The sequence below is a fragment of the Zonotrichia albicollis genome, chromosome 1 (genome assembly GCF_047830755.1).
Source record: "Zonotrichia albicollis isolate bZonAlb1 chromosome 1, bZonAlb1.hap1, whole genome shotgun sequence".
In the NCBI taxonomy this organism is placed as follows: Eukaryota; Metazoa; Chordata; class Aves; order Passeriformes; family Passerellidae; genus Zonotrichia; species Zonotrichia albicollis.
The window spans coordinates 140,930,236-140,950,207 of record NC_133819.1 but is presented as its reverse complement, the minus strand read 5'-3'; the positions used below and the strand labels follow the sequence as shown (position 1 = coordinate 140,950,207).

The following is a 19,972-nucleotide window of genomic DNA, read 5'->3' as shown; positions in this document are numbered from 1 at the left end:
GCAATACTATGCAACTATAAAGTGTATAGTCACAAGTCTATAAATTTATATTCTTAGTTATTTATAAGTGTCCCATGGCTTTCTTAAACCAGAGATCCAACCAGTATTTAATGGCTGTATAGAATATAAATAGTCTAGAATGGGAAAAATATATGCTGTCCTTATAATGAACAGATGTGATTGTACAAACTTATACACTACATGCAGAAATTATTTCCACAGCTGAATAGACACTTTATTTAGTTTCCTTTAGAAGGACATTGTTTATCTATATCTACATTTATTCAGACAGACTGAAAATAATTACCTCAGTGGTTAACTTTGCAGTTAATATTCAATATGAAATGGAATATCTTTTTATTTAGCACATTCATCAGTTGGAATGTACAAGCTTCTCTTTCCATATCTTGCGATTTCTTTTGTACAATGATTGAAACAAAAGGAATGCTTAAAAAGCAATGACTAAACTCCCAGCCTGCACTCATGTTTGGTACTGCTCCAATCCAGACTTAGCACACTGTACTTGGACTTGTTGAACTTAATGAGATTTCCACAGGCCCACTTCTCATGTTTGTCCAGGTCCCTCTAGATGCCAACCTTTTCTCCCATTCTTCACCTGTCCAGCCTTGTGTTGTCTGCAGACCTGCTGAGGGTGCCTCGGTCTCACTGTGTGTCCTTGATGAAGACAGTGAAGAGCACCGGTCCCAGGGCAGAGCCTTGAGGAAGTTTCCAGAGCCTTGGTGCATATTTCCAACTGGACATGGACCCATTGATCACAACTCTCTGGCTACATTCATCAAGCCAATTCACCATTTATTGAATCCCTGTCACTGCAATTTTGAGATAAGTATGTCACGTGAAATCTTATCAAAAACTATACAGAATTCTAGATACATGACATCAATGTCAACCATTGCCATCTCCATCACCAAGAGCCACCAGATTGGTCAGGCACAAATTTTAAAGCCATTCCAGCTACCTTGAATTCCCTCCATGGCTTTTATGTGCCTTATCTTATCTTCTAGAAGTATCTATTCCATGATATTCCCAGTCACAGAGGTGAGGCTCACAACTTCCCTGGATTTTACTTTCTCCCTTTTTTAAATATCACCAGGTCTTTTCTAATATGATTGAGAGTGGCTTGGCAACAATATCAGCCAGTTCCCTCGGGAGCAAGTTTCACAGATTCTGCTTTATGAATACTGAACTGATTGCTGGGAGGTAGGGGGTAGAAAATATGTGCATTGTGATAAATGGCATCCTTGCATGTTATTTCATCCACAACTTGCTGCAGAAGTACTACATATTTCTGCAAAGGACAGGAACTGGTCACACAGAGAACGTCTGTGTGCTTTGCCGTCACTGCTGCTGGCTGTCACTTCACAAGAACCATTGCAGAGTGCAGACTTTTCCCTGGAAATGCCCTGCAGCCTGTGGGGCTGTAATGTCAGAGGACATGTAGGCAGCAAGAAGGAAATCTGCTCCATGAATCCAGATCATTGCACCTCCAAGGGAAAGGAAGAAAAAGAGACTGATTGTAGAATTAAGCGCAAAAAAACCCCAAAAAACAAGAAAAAAAAAAAAAAACAACAAAAAACAGACCCTCCCCCCCCAATAAACCAGTAAACAAACAAAAAAAACCCAAACAAAAATCCATCAAGCCAAACTATAGAGGCCATAGCAACAAGATGACTTTTTGAAGCCTCTTGACTGCATGGACTTAATTCAAGAATGAAGGACATTGAAAACTTTTAAACTAAAAGTCAAGACAGCCAGTATCAGCTTTCCCTGCAAGTGCTTTGGGTAACTAAACATATCCTTGCTAGGATATATTTATCTAGAATATTTGTAGAACATTCTCTAGAAAGGATTTCTGTGATGGTTTCTCATATGAAAACATTTTTACTAGATTTCAATTATACATTAAATATTAAGAGTTATAGAAGTCAGTTAATTGGAGATCAAATTTATCCTAACAACAGCCTGGTAATATTCTAGAAAAATTTATGTAGATGGATAACTGACTGAAAATCCTGTTAATGTGTGTTTCAGTGTGTGGCCGCTCGCTCTACTGCAAGACTGTTTGATTCTTCTTGTTGGGAGGTAACAAGGCAGGACATGACTAGCAGATCTTGTAGTAAACTGGTAGACATTTTAATCTCCAAAATAATGTGTAGCTTGAGTAACATTTACTGTTCAGCTTTCCTTCTGAAGCTCAAAACTTTGTTCTGAAAAGGCACATTGTGCTAGGATTAAACGCATGATCAGACCAATCATTTTTTGGAGGCTGAATGCATGAAGGGGGCTGGCTAAAGTGAAGCCACAGTTTTGGTGTATTCTAGGCTTTTCACTTCTCTAGAGGTACCAGTCTTTCAGAGGTGTCTCTTCAGAACTATTTACTACTAGTCTGAAATGTGACCTCCAGGCTGGTGACAAAAATTTGTTGGTTGTTGCACAGCGTGAGAGCTGATCCTACCCTTAACTTAATGGCTGACTTGTGTTTTCTTTCCAAAACCAACAATCAGCTGTTTTTTAGAAGAAGATGAAAGGGATACACAGGAACACACAGTAGACTTCTGCAGTGTTAAAGGGGATGTACAAATTGTGCAGTAGTGATAACAAATTCTGCTAGAAATGCTAAACAAAAGTGCTCCTTGCAAGGTATGGGTATGTAGGTTTGGATATGAGTGAGCTGTTTGTCTGCCATTAATGTGGCTTGTTTCACAAGAAATTGTATTATGGGATATGGTGGTAGGAAGCACTGAGTGTGATATCTTAACCTTGAGTGTCAATATTTCATGGTTGTATTGAGACCTAAAAAAAAAATTTGCAAAAACCCTACACCTACATTTTTTGTAGCAGTTTAAATAATATGCATTATGAAATATTACTTTGATTTTTGCTAACTAGGAAAAAAAAATTGGGCTAGGCTAATAAATGAAAAGCTATAATGAGAAAAAGATGTTTACAAAATATACAGTGTAAGAAATATTTAATATCTATTTAACTCCAATGCAACTATTATTATACTTCGTCTGAATGCAGGTACTGAATTTTCTTCCTCATTTCTTTTAAAAATGGAGCCCTCATTTTCTGTGTTTTGGGTTCTTTTTATTATTATTTTATTTATTTATTTTTCTGTAACAGTTTTGAGAAGATTCTATTTTTTTGTGGCAAGGTGAAGGATGACAGTATCACATGGGTACTTACTCAATTCCATTAGCAATTTACTTCCAGCACAGTATCACTCACTTTTCTGGAATCACTCTCATTTTGTATTTTTTTAGTGTTTCGTCAAGTCTGTGGCAATCATATTGTGCTTTTCTTGCCTAAAAAATACTGTAGTTTCAAATCAAAACTTCTCTGAAAAACAGAAAAGTAAACTAGCTGATGTATCTACAATAAGAGAGACATCAATTTCATTTGATCTTCTGATAAATTAATACCTTCATTAGTACATCTCAATGACCTGTAACATCCTAACAATAATATTAATTATTATAATATTAAGATATTAAAAAACTTTTTATCTAGCCAGCAGATTATATTACTAACTCTGTGAAGACAGAAACCTCTCATTGCTTTTTTTACTTGACCAAACACTTTCAAAGGCAAAAATATTTTTATTTTTTATTTCTCTCTTCTGGGTTTTTAAAACATCATGAAAATGAAGGTGTCTATTTTAGCTGTTGTGGGTTGCTTTTTCTTGAGAGAGAAACAATGGTCTTTTTTGCAATATAAATTGCTACCTTCAAATACAAGGGGCATTTCTAGCAACTGCCATTTTGATAAATAGGAATTTTTATTTAAAATAAATATTCATCGGGCAGAACCTTGAATCTTCAGACATTCATGAGCAGAAAGTGAATAATTCTTTAACAGCACAATATACACACATTTTTGGAAGAATTTTTATACTTTATTTTGTCAAAGGATAATGTGAATTAAGCTCCACAAAAAATCCTCAGGTTGCAAACAGATTAATTTAAAAAAAAAACTTTAAAAAATCTGCATCTTATAATGATTAGAGGCTAATTTTGATAATTAGAATAATTATAAGAATAATTTGAGATATTTTTTCATAGTATTTACAAGTGGAATTCACTAGCAGTTGTCTTCATCCCAAGCCGTGTGTTCAACTTGCCTTTTTACTTAAAGAAATAAGCATGGTTGAGCTTCAATACTTGTATTTAGACTTTAGAAAAGACTTTTCCTTATTAATTATGAAAATCTTGGAAAAATTAATTTATTTTTGAGCTATAAGAGTTAAAGCCTAGGAGATAATTTTAGGTGCTATCTTTCCCATTTCTCATTTATTTTTCTTTGAGAATTTTTTTCTAGAATTCTTCATCATTATTTTTTTCAGTAGCAAGAAAGGTGTGAGGAAAGAAAATAATATTATTTCCATTCTCCCAAACTTCATGTCAGAATTTTCCTTGAAAACTGTCTATATGTTACTTCCAAAAGCTTGCAATGGAACTGAATTACTTAATGCATATGGAAGCAATTATTAGTTTTATCCTTATGCAAAGAAAGCAGTAAAACAAAAATTAATGCCATCCAGAAAAATGCAATTTTTAGGAAAAAGAAAGAAAATGGAAAAAAAAATACAAGCAAAGCAACAGAGGCTGAAGAGGACATCTTTCTAATGTGCAAGTCTGCAAGACTGTTCTACAAATAACAATGCTATTTTCTTTTCTATTCACAAGCAATTTTGGCAGTTTCCTGACAGACAAAATTGCATTAACTGCTTTTATCATAGGAAAGAAAAATGACAATGTTGATATAGCCCTCAGAAAAGGTGATATCTTGCAAGGACAATATCCTGCTTTTATTCATCTGCAAGGAGAAAAATATATTAGAAATCCTTCTAGTACATGGAAAACAATCAAATATTGAAGCTCCACTGAAAGATAAATTTCTGGGCAGAACTCCTCCTCCATGAGAAAAACCCCATGAATAGCTGAAAAGTCAAAAAAATGAAACCTGCAGTTCCTGGCTCAATAAATAAATAAGACATAATCAACAGACTTAAGGCCCCAGCAAAGTGCTGTCATCTAATATTTTTCAGTGCTAAAGTTAGATGAGATCTTTAGTCAGACTAAAAAAGATGATATATCTCAGGATTACGGATTCTCATTAAAGCCGCGTCAGGGGAGGTTTAGGTTGGATTTTAGAAAAGATTCTTCCCCCTGAGGGGAGTTGGACACTGAAAGAGCCTTGCCAGGGAGGTGTTCATAGCACCAAGCTCAAGAGAGTTTAAGAAGTGCTTAGACAACAGTCTCAGGCACATGGTGTGACTCTTGGGGATGGTGCTGTGCATCATGAAATATTGCAGAGCCAGGAACTGGACATTCGTCATCCTTGTGGATGATCCTTCCAACTCAGGATATTCTATTATTCTATGATTCACTACTGGAAACTTCCTAGTTTTAAAACTTGCAGTTTGAATCCAGCTGATATCTCTCTTAGAAACTGATATATACTATGTTTTGATCCCTCATTCAATTATTTAGAAATTGTCCATGGAAATAGTTCTAATTTTTAGAAGTTTCCAACTCATACCTATACATTTCATATTGTCATTAAAGTAGAATGAGATAATTACAAAAACTGGCCTCTGAGGTCCTCCTCAAAGTCCTCTGAACACTGAATTAGTTTCTTCAGCTGAGTTCTGAAGTGCAATCTGAACACCTGCAATTTACACTGAAACCATGTACTTCTGCAAATCTGTTTTCTTTTCTTCTAGCTCTACTGAACATCAAAATAACCTTGTTTCTGTTAAGTCCCTAAACTTCTCTATAAAATTGATCAGACATTGAAGCAGCAAAAGAGTAAAAGGTGATTTGGAATTTACTAGAAATGTGTGTGGAATAATTCTGTGAATTAGTAGAAAAAGATTCCCTACAAGACTTTAAGAAACAGTAGAGTCGAAGCAACATTAAAGTGAAATTGATCAAAGCAAGAAATATTATAAGAAGTTTAAAGAAGGACATTTAGACCATTCTCTTCCTTGGGAAAACCCCTAAAAATCATAGATCATTGTCTTTGTGTTTTAACTTTGCTCACAAAAATATAGTCTAAAAGTGGAATTCAAGTGGAGGTGCAAACTCCAGTGAAGTATATTAGAAGACTGTACCATGTATTGAATAATTCTGTGACACCAGTGATTGTCACAGAAATCTTTAGAATAAAATTCTACTAGAAGAGTAATATTTTCTGACAAGGAAATAATATAAATATTTATGTTACATATTGGTTAAAATTTTTGACTATTGGATATATTTCTCAGAGAATAATTCTTAGAACACATTTTTCAGAATGATTTTTAAAATTATTTCCTTAAAACTTAGTACAGATTTTTTTTCTGAAAAACTTTAAAAATTATTGAAGTAATTTGTGTTTACTCCAAGTAAGTGGCAAGATTTTGTTAGCAGCAGAACAAATCAAATGAAACTGGAAGAGTAATTCAGGAGAATTGGAGAAAATTTCTATTAAGAATTCTTGTGATCAAGTTTGTAATTAATAGTGACAGGTATCATTTTAAGTACCTTCATTTTGTGAATTCATAAAATATTTTTAATATATCAGTGTTTCAGACATTGAAAACAGTAATGAATCTAATGTGTATGTGTTTCTTGTCTATTAATTTACTGATTTCATTAGATGTATGCTACAGAGATAATTTTTTAAACAGAGCTAATTAAACTAATGAATTAAATTAAATACTCAATATTTTCATCTAATATTTTGGGGAAGGCTCTGTAGTAGTTATATTATGTCAAGAGAAATTTGTTGACAATACCCCAATTAACAAAATGTAAGTGACATATATTAAATAAAGCTTTGAAGGAATACTATTGCCTATTTAAACACTATTCTTAAAACTTGTATTTTTCTGAATATGTCTACAGTAGTATTTACTTTACATATGTTAGTGCTTTCTTTTGTCTCCCAAAATTAAGCTTCTTTTCCTCAAAACTAGAATTTACTTAATTTTTTTTAGTATTTATTTCATGTTTAAAAAACAAAAATATTTAGAGTATTGTGTATTAATGAATTCATGTTAAGATTTATGCTGCTGTAAATATGCCTGCTCTTGATTCTGAGGTATGAACTTGTGATCTGTCACTACAGAGCTAACCATTGTAACTGAGCAACTGATGAAAATATCTGTAAATAAGTAAGAAACGAAGGCTTCTAAAAAAAAAACCAACCAAGAAAATAAAACACATCCAAAATAAACCATGTAATTTTTGCAGTATCAATAGAGCTATCTGTTTAATCAAACAGGAAAGGTTAACTAAAAATCTAAACCTCCAAAAGAGGTTGCAGTCTATGAAACCCCTATCCAACATAGATATTGTATCATATATTATATATTATATATTATATCATATATCTGCTCCAATGGTAAGCAATTTAGATACTCTATGCAGGGTGAAGTTTTTGGGTTGTTTTTTTTTTTTTTTTTTTGAGATGAGGAAGCCTTTACAAACATTATTTAAAACATCAAATAATTATTACAAAATATCCTAGGAAGGAAATGCAATTATTTAGCACCCTGGGAGTGTAGCTTTTGCTAGGAATAAATGGTATAAAGGGGAAAAACCCAAACAATTTAACAGCTTAAAACATCCTGATCTGTGTTCAAAAAAATGTTAAACAAATTAACTTTTTTAGTACTCCAAAATGAAAAAAAAAATTAACTACCTTTTTTAATTTTCAGAAACTACATATTTGTCTCATTTCCCAGTCAGAACACTACGATTTGAGCAAAGTAGTGTTCAGCCTGAGTTTTCCCTCTGCAATTTTCCTCCAGATCATCAGGGATGAACTAATAGCAACCATGAACAAAGAAAACTTTTTATTATAGCAGATACATACCTTCCTATGTTCTCCTCTGCTTAAACTGGAAGACAGGAAAATTACAGGATATATCTTGGAAAAATTGCTGTCAAACCAGAAAATGTTTTTATTTCTGTTTTATCTATGCTGTGCCTACCAGACTTTGTGTGGTATCTTGTAAGAGTAATAACACATTTGCAGTTTCCTGCTGCAAGTACCTGATAGCAGCGGTAGTTGGTAGATGACTATCAGGGTTTGTACTTGCAACATGCTCCCTTGTACTTAGCAAACACTAACATTTCTAGAGCTGCAACATTACTTAATTGTGTTTATGATACGGGCAGCAGGTAGAAAGTGCTGACACCTTCCATTCTAAGACATTTCTTCACTTGATAAGACCTCTGCTACATTTCAGGATAGAATTTCTATGCATATACATTTTTCTGAAGATATATTTAATTTTCATAATTTCAGCAAAAGCTGTTCAGTTAGATTGAATTTCAGGCAAATTTTCCCATATCAAAGAAACATTAAAAGATTTCTGAAGGGTTTTTTCTGAAGGATTATTTGGGTACATGCTTGAAACTTGTGCTTGCATGCCTGTCTGTGTTTCAAAGGAATGGTGCTTTGTAGAGGAAAAGCATATTTGTTTATACAAAATCCAGTTATATTTGACCAGGTTGTGGCCATCTAAAAACGCAGCTGCACATTTCATTTATCTGAATATTTATAGGTAGCTGATTTATCCTTAGTGGAGCACATTAGCAAATCAGCTTTCTTCTGAACTGCTGCTTCTGCCTGGCATGCAGCATTACACAAAAACCAGGAGCATGGAGAGCGCTGGCGTTCCCAGCACCCTGCCTTGCTCAGGCAAGGCAGCTGGAAATGGAGGGAGTGTTCAGCTGCAGTACAGAGGGATAAATAAAGCATGATTATATATAGTCAGTTTTGAGCTGAGGTGAAGAGTTTTTCACATTTCTGCATGCAGGACTGCGCAACTGTTCTTAAAAATGTGGTTTTGTCACTTTTCATGATCTCTGCCACTATCAGTGAGTGGCACATTTCTAATTATTTTTAAAGTCACATTAAAGCTTTTTAGATGTCAAGTTGAAAGTAAATGAAAACATAATTTTGACTTTCCACTTAACTCTGCATTTAAAAATCAAGAAATTAAGAAGCTTGCGCTAATAATACAAGAACACATTTTTTAAAATCTTAAAGAAATACATATTTAGATACTTCTGCCTTGTTTATGGAATGTTAGGCACCTTGATAGATCTTTATGGTCACCCAGCTCCACTGATTTAAGAAATATTTTTGTTGCCATGATGAGACAAATTATGAGTGAGATAATTTACTGAGACATACTTACAACTTACATGTTGTAAAGTAGAATTTCAGAAATGAATAGATGTGTTTATTTCCTTGACCAGGTTGATACTGAGCATTAATTTCTGCCTGTACTGAAGTATTGTCCACACTGCTGTGGTAAGATGTTCTTGTGGGTTTTCCCCATGACTTTGGTATTCACTCTGAAAACTGCTATAAAGATCCAAGGTTTCCCAGTTTTTACCGAAGTGAAGTAGACATTCTTTCCGAAATAATTTTCTTCATGCCTCCCAGAACTCTCCTAGAATTTTGCTATATTCAGCTTGTTTCATTTTCTAATGCCACATTTTTCCTCATACTGAAAGTTAGATCTGGAACATGCATGTAAATGTTCTGTGTATATTTATACCTATCACAGAAGCTTGATATCATGCAGCCAGGAGGAAAAGTGTTAGTATCAGTCTCAGCTGATTTGTGTTTATATAATGTCAGCAAGAACCATCCTTATCCTCTTCTGTGATATTCATACCAACCAGGTATCCTCTTGGGCCTTGCCACACGTGACTCATCTTTGCAATGGTGCTTGAGAATTTGGGACATTTGCAATGGTGCTTGAGAATTTGGGACATTTCCTTACACACCTGTTGTTCCAAATTGCTGGCAAGTGCTGGTGACACTACCTACTCCCCAGAGTATGATGACAACTGTGATGGCAACTATGATGACAACAAAGGACACAGGCAGTGACAAAGAAAGCTCTACCATACTTATCTAAATTCTCAGCCTCTACCAGTTCTTGAGATTCTAATTTGTCTGTTCTAGTTTACTAACACAGTGCAGAAAAAATATACTTATACACCTCAAGAGCTTTCACTTGGTGTACAGAGAGGTCACCTTGCAGCCTAAGGATTAAGGGCAATGTCATGTTCTGATCCCATTATTTATTATCTTTTTCTTATCTATTATTAACTGAGATCATTATTCTGTCCTCCCTACAGTACTGTACCAAGCTTCTTGGGCCCAGAACAGGTAAGAAATACTATCAGGTATAAATGAAAGAACAGCAAGAATTATATTTTCACGCATGAACACTTTATAAAAAATGATGTAAAAGAATTCAACATCAATACAGAGATGAAAAGTGCTTGAAAACTATATCCCACCTCAAATTCACATACTCACATACATGTGTAAATTCAGTCAATATTAATAAACTTATACAAACAAAAATATTTTGCACACTCCTGTTTCTAAACTACACATTAAAAAACATCAATCAAAATTCAATGGACTTTAAATCAATCTGGAAATAAAGCAGAAAAGGCCTGGGGGTTCCACTATCAAAACCAGAATATGGTTTTCATATTCTCTGCAATATTGTCAGTCATTACAATTTTCTCTTCACTCACCAGGGTTCTGCTAGAAACAATTAATTACTTATATGCTTTCTTTGGTCAAGGCAATATTTAAGAGCCTTTTTAATCTTCTGTTGAAATGGAACACAGATATTAATTTCTGGAATATTAGAAACCATTCTGTATGCATAGATTTTTGACTTGTACCTCAGCTGGTATTTTAAACCCCAGAGCAAAGCTGAAAGATGTAACTGAAAAATAAGAAATTTCACAAGCTTGTTTTCAGATTAAGATTTCAACAATAGTTAAAACACAAAATCATATTCAGAATGCTGTGAAAGGAAACAGTTTTTAAAATCTCCTACTGATAAGAAAAATGAAAAAAATAAACCAAATACTTTTTCACAGTGGAAAAATCCTTTCTTGACATTTTTTCAGCTCCTGATTGGGTCTTATATCTGCAAAAGAACTTTAAACTAATATCAAAATTTACCTCTTGCATAAATAAAAATACATCTTCCTAGATAGTATCTCCTGTTAAAGCAACTTAATCAAATAAAATATTGTTTGAATTTAAAAATGAAGACTAATTTTCTTTTCTTTCCACTAATACCTTCCAGAAATATATACTTTAAAAATGAAAATGTTGTTTTTGTACCTTTTTTACCAACAACCCATGAAGCAACAGATCAGCATGCCCAAGTATTGTGATTCTGTGCCTTATTCTGATTACCAGCTGCATGAAAATGCTGATAAGTCATCATCTCTTGCAATATCAAACAGAATTCCCATGTGAGTCAATAGGATGATCCTCCTTTCATTTACTGAGAGGACAAAGCAAAAAGGCAAGCCCTTTCCTCATCAGATAACTCAGTTCTCTCTCTCATCACACATGAGGCTATTGGCATTTACCACTAGCAGGTAAGTGATAAAGACATGGTTTCAACCAGAAAAATGCTGAGGCAAAGTAAATCTTGAAAATGCAATGATTTTGAACTAACTTTTTATAATCAGCAGTGAGCACTTAGTCTCTGAAACTTGCATATGGATTACTAGTTTTACATATGTTACAGCCTGGTTTGTTGACTCTATCCAATGTAGACTCTCATCTGTCATTTAACAACCATCTGGTGTCTGTTGGCAAAGCATCACTTCATCATTTGTAGAATGTTGTTCATGTGAGGGCTCTAGTCCTAAAGCAAATCTGGAGATATTAATGTCTTCAGCATGACCAGGTCATTTCATTTTTTTTCCCCTCTGGCAGATCTCAACTTTGTGGATTATTATTGATATACAAAGAGTCATTTTCAAGCAGAAACATATTTAACTGCCTTTCAGACCCCGAGGCTTAAAATTAGATACTAATGTCCATATTTAGGTGCACAACAAGAAGCCTGGTCAGGATTAAGAGAACCAATCAACATATGTCACTCACATGGACTCCAGCCCAAGTTTTCATGTGCTCAGGTGTCCTCACTGTGCCCAACAAGGCTGGTAGGTGTTCAACAAGGTAATTCATCTATAATGCTAAATATGAATTGACAGTTGTAATTTTAAAGAGCATCTCTTAAAGATATTTGTTATGCTAATTTTTCCTACACTAACAGCCTTTGACAAGTGCCTCTCTAATTTTCTAATTGTTGCTTTGATTTTATATTGCTGTCTAATAGAATATCAGTAAGACATCAAACTCAGTGGAAAAGAAACAATGGACTCCCAAAATTTGATTTGATGCCAAATTTTGAAATTCTATGCAAGTACAGTAAGATAAATATGCAGAGTTTCCACCAAGTGTAGATCACTGTAGAAACATTTTGAAATAATATCAGTGTTATAATAAAGGCGATATTCTTACATCAGATTTTTTTAAGGTGTTTGTATACAGTCATTGAATGCATTGGGAATGTTTTTGTTTCCATTCTGTAGCCTTTGGTTGAGAGTTGATGGGATTTTACAGCACAATCACAGTCTATTTTCTCCAGTGTGTAATTTTCTCAGAAAACCTTGGGCAACTCTGTTGATTTTTCAGTTGTTCCTACTGTGCTCAAAGATGACAATGTAAGTGCTTGCAGGCAGACTCAAGGAGATGTTAACCACAAATTTTGTCATGTGGAATTTTCTAGCTTTGGGAATATGCAAAAATATGTCTTAGGTACATTTGAAACCTATTATTTGTCACATTCAATATTCTTCTGAAAAATGAATTATTCTTTTAGCTATTGAATGCCTGCAGTTCTTTGTCTTTCGTTCAGATATGTAACATAATCAGAACTCAGTTGTCACTAGTAAGTGGATGAATGTTTGTATGTGGGTTGTAACTCTAATAATGTGCCTGCCCTGCAGTTGGAAGGACTTGTGTATGGGTGGTGCTGTCATTATTGTATCTATGGAAAAATAAGGCACCATATGTACCAGCTGCTCAAATTGATTTAGCAGCTTCTGCTGAGTTTGGCCACAGTACTGTGAGTAGTTAGATGAAACAGTTCAATTCTTATTCTTAGCTTATATCTTTCTGCCACCTAAATGTACTTCTATACTAAAAGTTACTAACTGCATTGATTAAAATTACTGATTTTCAATGCTTAAACTCTCTTGGGGTGGAATACAAAGACATATAATTTTATATAGCTTTTAGTTCTCCCAAGTTCTTATGCTTTATTTTCATGTTTAAAGTTCTCAGAGAAGGTTGTCCTTGGCAATTGAGACTATTCATAAAAAATTACATTTTCTATCCCTATCTGCTTAAAGATTTATATTTTATAATGTGTTTAGTGTTAAGGTAGACTATAACAAAGCAATCACAAAAAAATTAGTGTTTTTCTAAAATAATTTCATGAATATTCATAAAGAAATAAACTGTTTCAGCATTTTTCCTTCATGACTTTTGGCACTGCATATATCCTGCTTGCTTTTAGATTAGCTAAGTACTGAATAAGAAATGAAAAAGTTCTTGTCAAATAATGTCACCTGGTATTGTGTTCAGAGGTTGGAATATCGTTTGCTAAAATGAAGTTTTGGGTGAATCTAATTTGTACATTGTGGACTTGAGGTCAGCCTGAATACCAGACTAGCCCACTTTTCTTGCTCTTATTTAAGTCTGGTGCAATCTTTGTTTAGCCCTGATACAAGGTTGCACTGCCTTGGATGTGAAGGGAAACTTCAGACAACAAGGCACATTTAGATACAGATAAAAATGGACTGAAATTTCTTAAGAGTGCAGGTATCCACTCCTATGAAATGTGGCTGTTTAATGGCATTGTATACCAGGCTGCCACACCATTTCTTTTTGTTTGCTTATTTATAACTACCATAGGTGACCATCTCTGAATTGAAAAGATGATTTAGACTTCTTCCTGGAAGGACTTTTGGGGTAATTGCTAGGGGCAACAATTCCAGACAAAGTCAAATAGCATTATAGACACACTGAATCCATTTTGTATTTTGGCTTGGTCTCAGGATTTGAATCCTTTATGATCTCAGTGATTTTCCTGACCAATAGCTATACAAAGGCAAAACTTAACCTGGAATTTTTGAAAGAAATTGATTTTTCTTCTTTTTCCATCTTAACTATTCAAAATTACACTGTTCTAAGTTTAATAAAAGAAAATATCATCACAAATTAAACTATTTATTGTTGGGAATTTAGCTGACTAGAGACTGGAAAAGTACAAAACCGTGACTAATTCCAAGTCCTGCGCCTGTAAGATAGCATGTCCTTGGGCCTAGCTGTAGTATGATAACAAATTGTGAAAGAGACATGAGAAAAGAGAGATGTAACCCCTAGGGAATGAGGAGGAGTTCATGGTGTAGTTTGACCAGTGGAATTGCTTGGCTTACAGAATATTCATGAGCTTATTATTTGCTGTATAAGTGTTTTGATGCTTTCTTCAATAAACTGGACCTGTGATGAACCAGCTGGTGTCCTGGTCCCCTTCTTTCGACAATTTCTGTCCATAAAAGGCTAAAATTTGCCTTTGAAAACAATCAGAAACTGTATCTAACATATACATGTGTTACCTAGAAGATATAATAATTAAGATATTCACTGTCTCACAAAGACACTAGAATTTTATGTCTTTGTCACCAGTGAACCCATACTTCTATCTCTGCTGTTTTGTTGTCACACAGTGGAAGCTCTTCTGCTGCTCTGTGACTCGGTCACCATACACGGCTACTAACCAAGTCCTGCTTGTTAATTGGAGACTTATTAATTGGATTGTGGGAGCACCTGTTAAATTTGAGATTTAAGCAGAATCATGTTGAATATCTGTACCCCCATTGAACCAGCAGCTGGATGCTCAGTTGTTACCTCTGATCTCCTAGGGATCAGAGATTTCTTGGGAATACCCAGAGAAGAGTTTTTCTTTAGAACTATCTATTGTGTCTGTGACCAGCTGTTAAGTGAGCATAATCAAACCTAACCCTCTGCAAAGGTCCTTCCTGGCTAGTCTGGGACCATGTCTGGCCCTGGTTTCCCTCAGGGGCATGTTCCTCACCCCTTCAATGTGGGGTGACATTCCTGCCTGGCTTCATCCCGTGCCCAAGGACGTGCCTGGGGCTCCCTCAGTGCTCCCCAGCTGCCTTGCCTCTGGCTGAGGTGGTGGGAATGGCCCAGGATGCCAAGTCCTGCCCTGCCCTGCTGACTTGGGCAGTCCTGCTGTCCCCAAAAATCAGAGAACTGCTGTCACATGAGGCACCCTGACCTCAAGAATTTAAAAGTGAAATGTGTTAAAGTCTGAGCTAACTCTGGGAATGCAATTGTATTGAAAGTGGTGAGTATTCAAATTTGATTTACTTGATACAGGTTCTTTGGAGTACAGAGTGTTTTGAGTGAAAAAAGCATAGAGAAACTGAAGAGGCTCTCAAGAGAAAAGGTGGCATTATTCTGATGAGAAAAATGCAATATATATTTTCAGGTTTAATTTCTGATTATGAGGGACACTAACTGCATGGAAGGAACAGGTCTGACAATTGCATTGTCGTAGGGTTTTGCAAAGCATTGCAGGAGATCCTAACTGTGCCAGACCCTGTTAGATGGGGATGCTGATGAACTAATTTTCCATTCTCCAGTTAAAATAATGCTTACAGATATTTAAAACATAAGCAAAGTTGAAGGTACAACTTTTTTTTGCCCTGACAGAGCTTGTGAAAGATTCTAGTCAGTTTTGTAAAGGTCTAGTGCTAACTCTTTCTCATTCGTTACCTAAGAAATAACAGCTCATAAGTGCTTTTAGACATTCTCTCTGCATTAATGTGGTTCCCTAACTACTCTGTAATGTGTCACTTTCTAAACCTAGACTTTCCATTGGGTTATACAATTTCATTAATGGAGAATTTGAAATTATTCTCTTTACTTCTTCAAAAGCTTTTTCTTGTATTTCTGTTCATTCCCATACGATGAGTTTAAATTAGTTGGCCCAGAAGTTCATATTCTTTTTTCACAAGTAATTAAGAAGGCCCAGCACTATTCTTAAGGTTCTTTTACTGTGACATATTTATATGCATGAGCATCTTCACGATTTTTTCAGATCACAGTTTAGTCATTTTTTGTCAGCAGAAATAGGACACAGGGCACTTTCTCTTACTAAGCCAAATAAAGTGCAACTTCAGGTTAGCCAGATTCTGTTTAATGTATTTCTCTTTTTGTTAATTTCAGTTTCTGCTCGTGACCTGTTGTTCTCCAGAAATGAAAATGTCAGCAATTGTTTTACAGTCAGACAGTTCTTCTTGACCTCAGTTTAGTTTTGGTCAAGTGATTTCTTACATGCATTATGCTTTTAACTACACAAAATTATGCAGTACCTAGTAGAAAAATAATAATCCTGGTTAAATATCTTCAGTGACTTCTGTTTCTTGTTCAGTGATCTTGAATGCAAATATGTTATTTACAGTCTAATGGTATCTTCAACAACAAGGATATATGGTTTGACTAGTTTTTCCTCAAAGTACATAATTCTTTTTATTTCTACTTTTTGAAGCATTACAAATAATCTGATTTCTAATTATTCAATAAGCATAATTTACACTTCCACCGATTATTCTACACAGAAAGAGTCTTCATCTTGAAAAGCAATTTTCACCTTACTTTAGGCCAATCATCAGTTCATTTTTCAAGTTTAAGATACTAAAAAACATGTGGAGCTTAACTTTTGCCTGCACTTTCTATATACCTTAGGTTTGTGATATAGTAATGATGAAAACAACATAATCTCTAGTTATTTTATACTTTCTTTATATATATATATCCAGAGTCCCTTATATTTTTAATGTATATAATGGTTTGTTGTAAATGAGTGGTGTGGCCAATTAAATAATATAATAAATAATATAAACTTGTGAAAGGGTGATTTAACGGAATTCACTGGCAAGTTCACTCTATAGACTAGTACATAGGCAGAGCATACAGCATATGCAGAAGAATGGCAGGGAGAAGGATGCAAGATGAACCACCACAAGGGTGTTTTGTCCTTGTTCACTAAAACTACCAGGATGAGACCATAGTCAATCTGGAGTTTGGGTGATTTCAGTTATTAAGATATGTAATAGATTATTATATACTTACTGCAGATAGTATATTGTCTCTTGTACCTGTGTGTGTTTCAATAGAGATGACATTCCCTTTCTTAGTCTAAACATTTTCTAGAAGACCTGAGATGAGGATTTAATCTCAGTCAAAACCACACAGATATATTCCTCCAATAAGTACTGCTTATGTTTAAGAAAGATGTCAACAATAACACACAAAAGGAAAAAAAAAGTAAGTCTTCCAAGTTCAAGTATCCTGATGATGTTGCTGAGCATTCACTATGTGCTTCTACTTAGTAAATTGAATAGTCATTCTAATTTATACTTTCTAAAAATCATTGCTAGCCACACAGAAATTCTTTAGGTAATTTTGATAGCAATATTAGTTTATGCACCCTTTTTAAAAAGGTTGGAGAAAAATCAGCTGTCATTTTCATATTTCTTTAAAAAGTGCTTTAGGTGAGATAATTTATGGCTGTTTTGTTATTCTTTCAAACAGCTTAGAGTCCTAAAAAGAGATTGTTCTGACTCTTTCCCCTGAGCAAATCTCAGGATTTTTTTCAGTTGTAGATTGGTGCGTTCATAAATTTTAACTTTCCACTTGACCTGTGAAGAAAAGAAATGCAAAATTAGGGCTATGATATTCCTTTAATAACTGTGTCACCTTACATTGAATAGGAATAGTTACAGCCTTTCATGGAGCACCAGTGCATTTTTCTCTCACCTTCATTTTACTGTGACAAGAGCAAGGACACACAGCTGCCTCATGCTCAGCTTGTTCAAGAGCCTTTCTTTCCTTCTCTGTAAAGCTGCTCCCCAGCCAGCCAGGCCCCAGCCTTTATTAATCTGTACTAGTTAGGTTCTGCATTTGCCATTTTAGTACTTCAGATATCCTATTCCCCCAGCTTGATGAAATCCCTCTGAATAGCAGACTCTAAAATGTTAACCACACTTCCTGGTCTTGTATTATCTGTAAATCTGAGGGTCTGCATTTCTTCACCATGGAGATCAGTAGTGCTGTCAAACAGCAACAGACCTAGCATCGACCCCTGAAGAACAGTGCTGTTAGCTGAGGGCAAGCCATGTATTTAAATAGTGGCATAATGACATTGTCTTCTCTCTCCCCTGCTTTCTTTCTCAATGCTCCTTAACAATTGGTTTTCTATTTTTGACTTGTTCTGCATGTTGAGCTTATATTTTCATGGATTTAATATTCAGCCAAGAACTTTGCTCCTGAGTGGTTGTACTCAGGTCACACTGGTTTTACATGTGTACAAAAATGTTCGGTTGGGTTTTTTTCCCCCATACACCTTGAATTTCACCTGCTGTGTCACTGACTAGTGACTCAGAGGTGTATGTACTGTTCAAGTCATAATTTGTTTTTGTACTCACAGAATCTGTTTTAAGGACTCATATCTATGCTGAATTACACTAACCCAAGTGGAAGAATTCTGATTACTGTCAATGCTGGATGAACAACTGAACATTTATTCTTAGCTCCATTTTCCTGTCTCTTGTCAAACTGCTTATTGAAATTTCTTCCTACTTTTGACTTTGTTTACAAGCTTCTTTTTATCCTTTATTCTTCTGTAGAGATGTTGAATCTTAGTTGTTAACTCATCACAATTATGAAACTGTATACTTGTATAGGATTTTGAACAGTATCTTTGTTTTTCATCAAATCAGTAGCAACTTTCTTACTAGTGGCTTCCTGATTAGCTGATCCTAGAACAAACATGGTTTCAATCTCTTAAAATGTTATCTGTTTAATTTCCCACAGTGACATTTGACTAATTGATAGAAGGATGCTGATGATATCCAGAAAAACTTTATTGCCTGAGAATCTGGTAATCAGTATCATTATCCTGTTCAGACAGCTACACAAATGTATATTGTCATTTAAGATTGGTATTTTTGACCATTAAAATTCTGTTCTGAATATGTTCATCTGTTTAAATTGAAGTTCTCTTTCTTGTCATACTAGGCTCTCACATTCATCTTTGCATTTACCATCCCAGTGGCTGTCAACAAATTTCTGGTGCATTGATTTCATTAATGTGTTCATCTAGGGCAATATATTTCAGTTTGTTTTTTCTTGTTTCATGTTTCCTCAGACCCCTTATTCCCTTTGACATTTTGTATTGGTATGAAAATACACTCGTCTCTGATTAATCTAGCTTACTGACATACTATTTAGGTAGCAAACATTATATTTAATTTTTTTTTTCCCAACCATTCCTAATATTTTTTTGCATCTTATTTCAGAATGCAGTTGGATAAATCTTCCCCAACTGATTATTTCCTACATCTTTTAGACTGTTATCTTTCCAAACTCATCAGTTTCTAAGCTCAGTCACAATTTCCTTAGTTTTAAGCATCAATAACTTTGCTCTCAAAATAGTGATGTCACATGTATGACTACAGTAAGGATAGGACAAGATTTATAAGATGAGAAGTCTTCTGATTGAAGTACATTCACACAAATAGCACCAGTCCTGTATCTCTAGAGCTAACATGAGGGGAAAAATTTGCTCTTTTTAGTGTATTTCATAGTGTTTTGTTTCATTTTATTGATTACATGGTATCCCAGTGTGCATGGCATAGAGGAAACAAACAGAGGGCACAATGTGGTTTTTCTGTGTATAAAAATATCGTATTTGGCTTTGGTCAAAATATTTTAAACTATGTAAACAAACTTTTAAACAAACTCTTAAACAAACTCTATAGTTTTAATTATTTTTTAATTATAGGTGTTGCTCATTTATATTTCTCTTCTTCCCTGCTTTGTTATACTCCTCTAATCTCAGTTCCTATAGACCTACAGTGCGAATTGTGCAATATTTTCAACTGTGTTCACAACTGAAATTCAAAAATCTGCCTCCTTCTCTAAAAAAACTCTGTGCCCTTGAGGTAGA

At 34.7% G+C, this 19,972-nt stretch overlaps 1 long non-coding RNA gene across 1 annotated transcript; it reads right to left on the bottom strand.

The window, feature by feature from the left end:
- Window positions 1-222: 222 nt before the first annotated feature.
- On the bottom strand, window positions 223-7,973 carry LOC141725426 (uncharacterized). Its single transcript, XR_012577274.1, has 3 exons — window positions 7,888-7,973; window positions 3,211-3,363; window positions 223-1,505 (listed from the first exon to the last, which is right to left on the bottom strand). It is a non-coding gene; the product is annotated as an uncharacterized LOC141725426 (long non-coding RNA).
- Window positions 7,974-19,972: the final 11,999 nt, after the last annotated feature.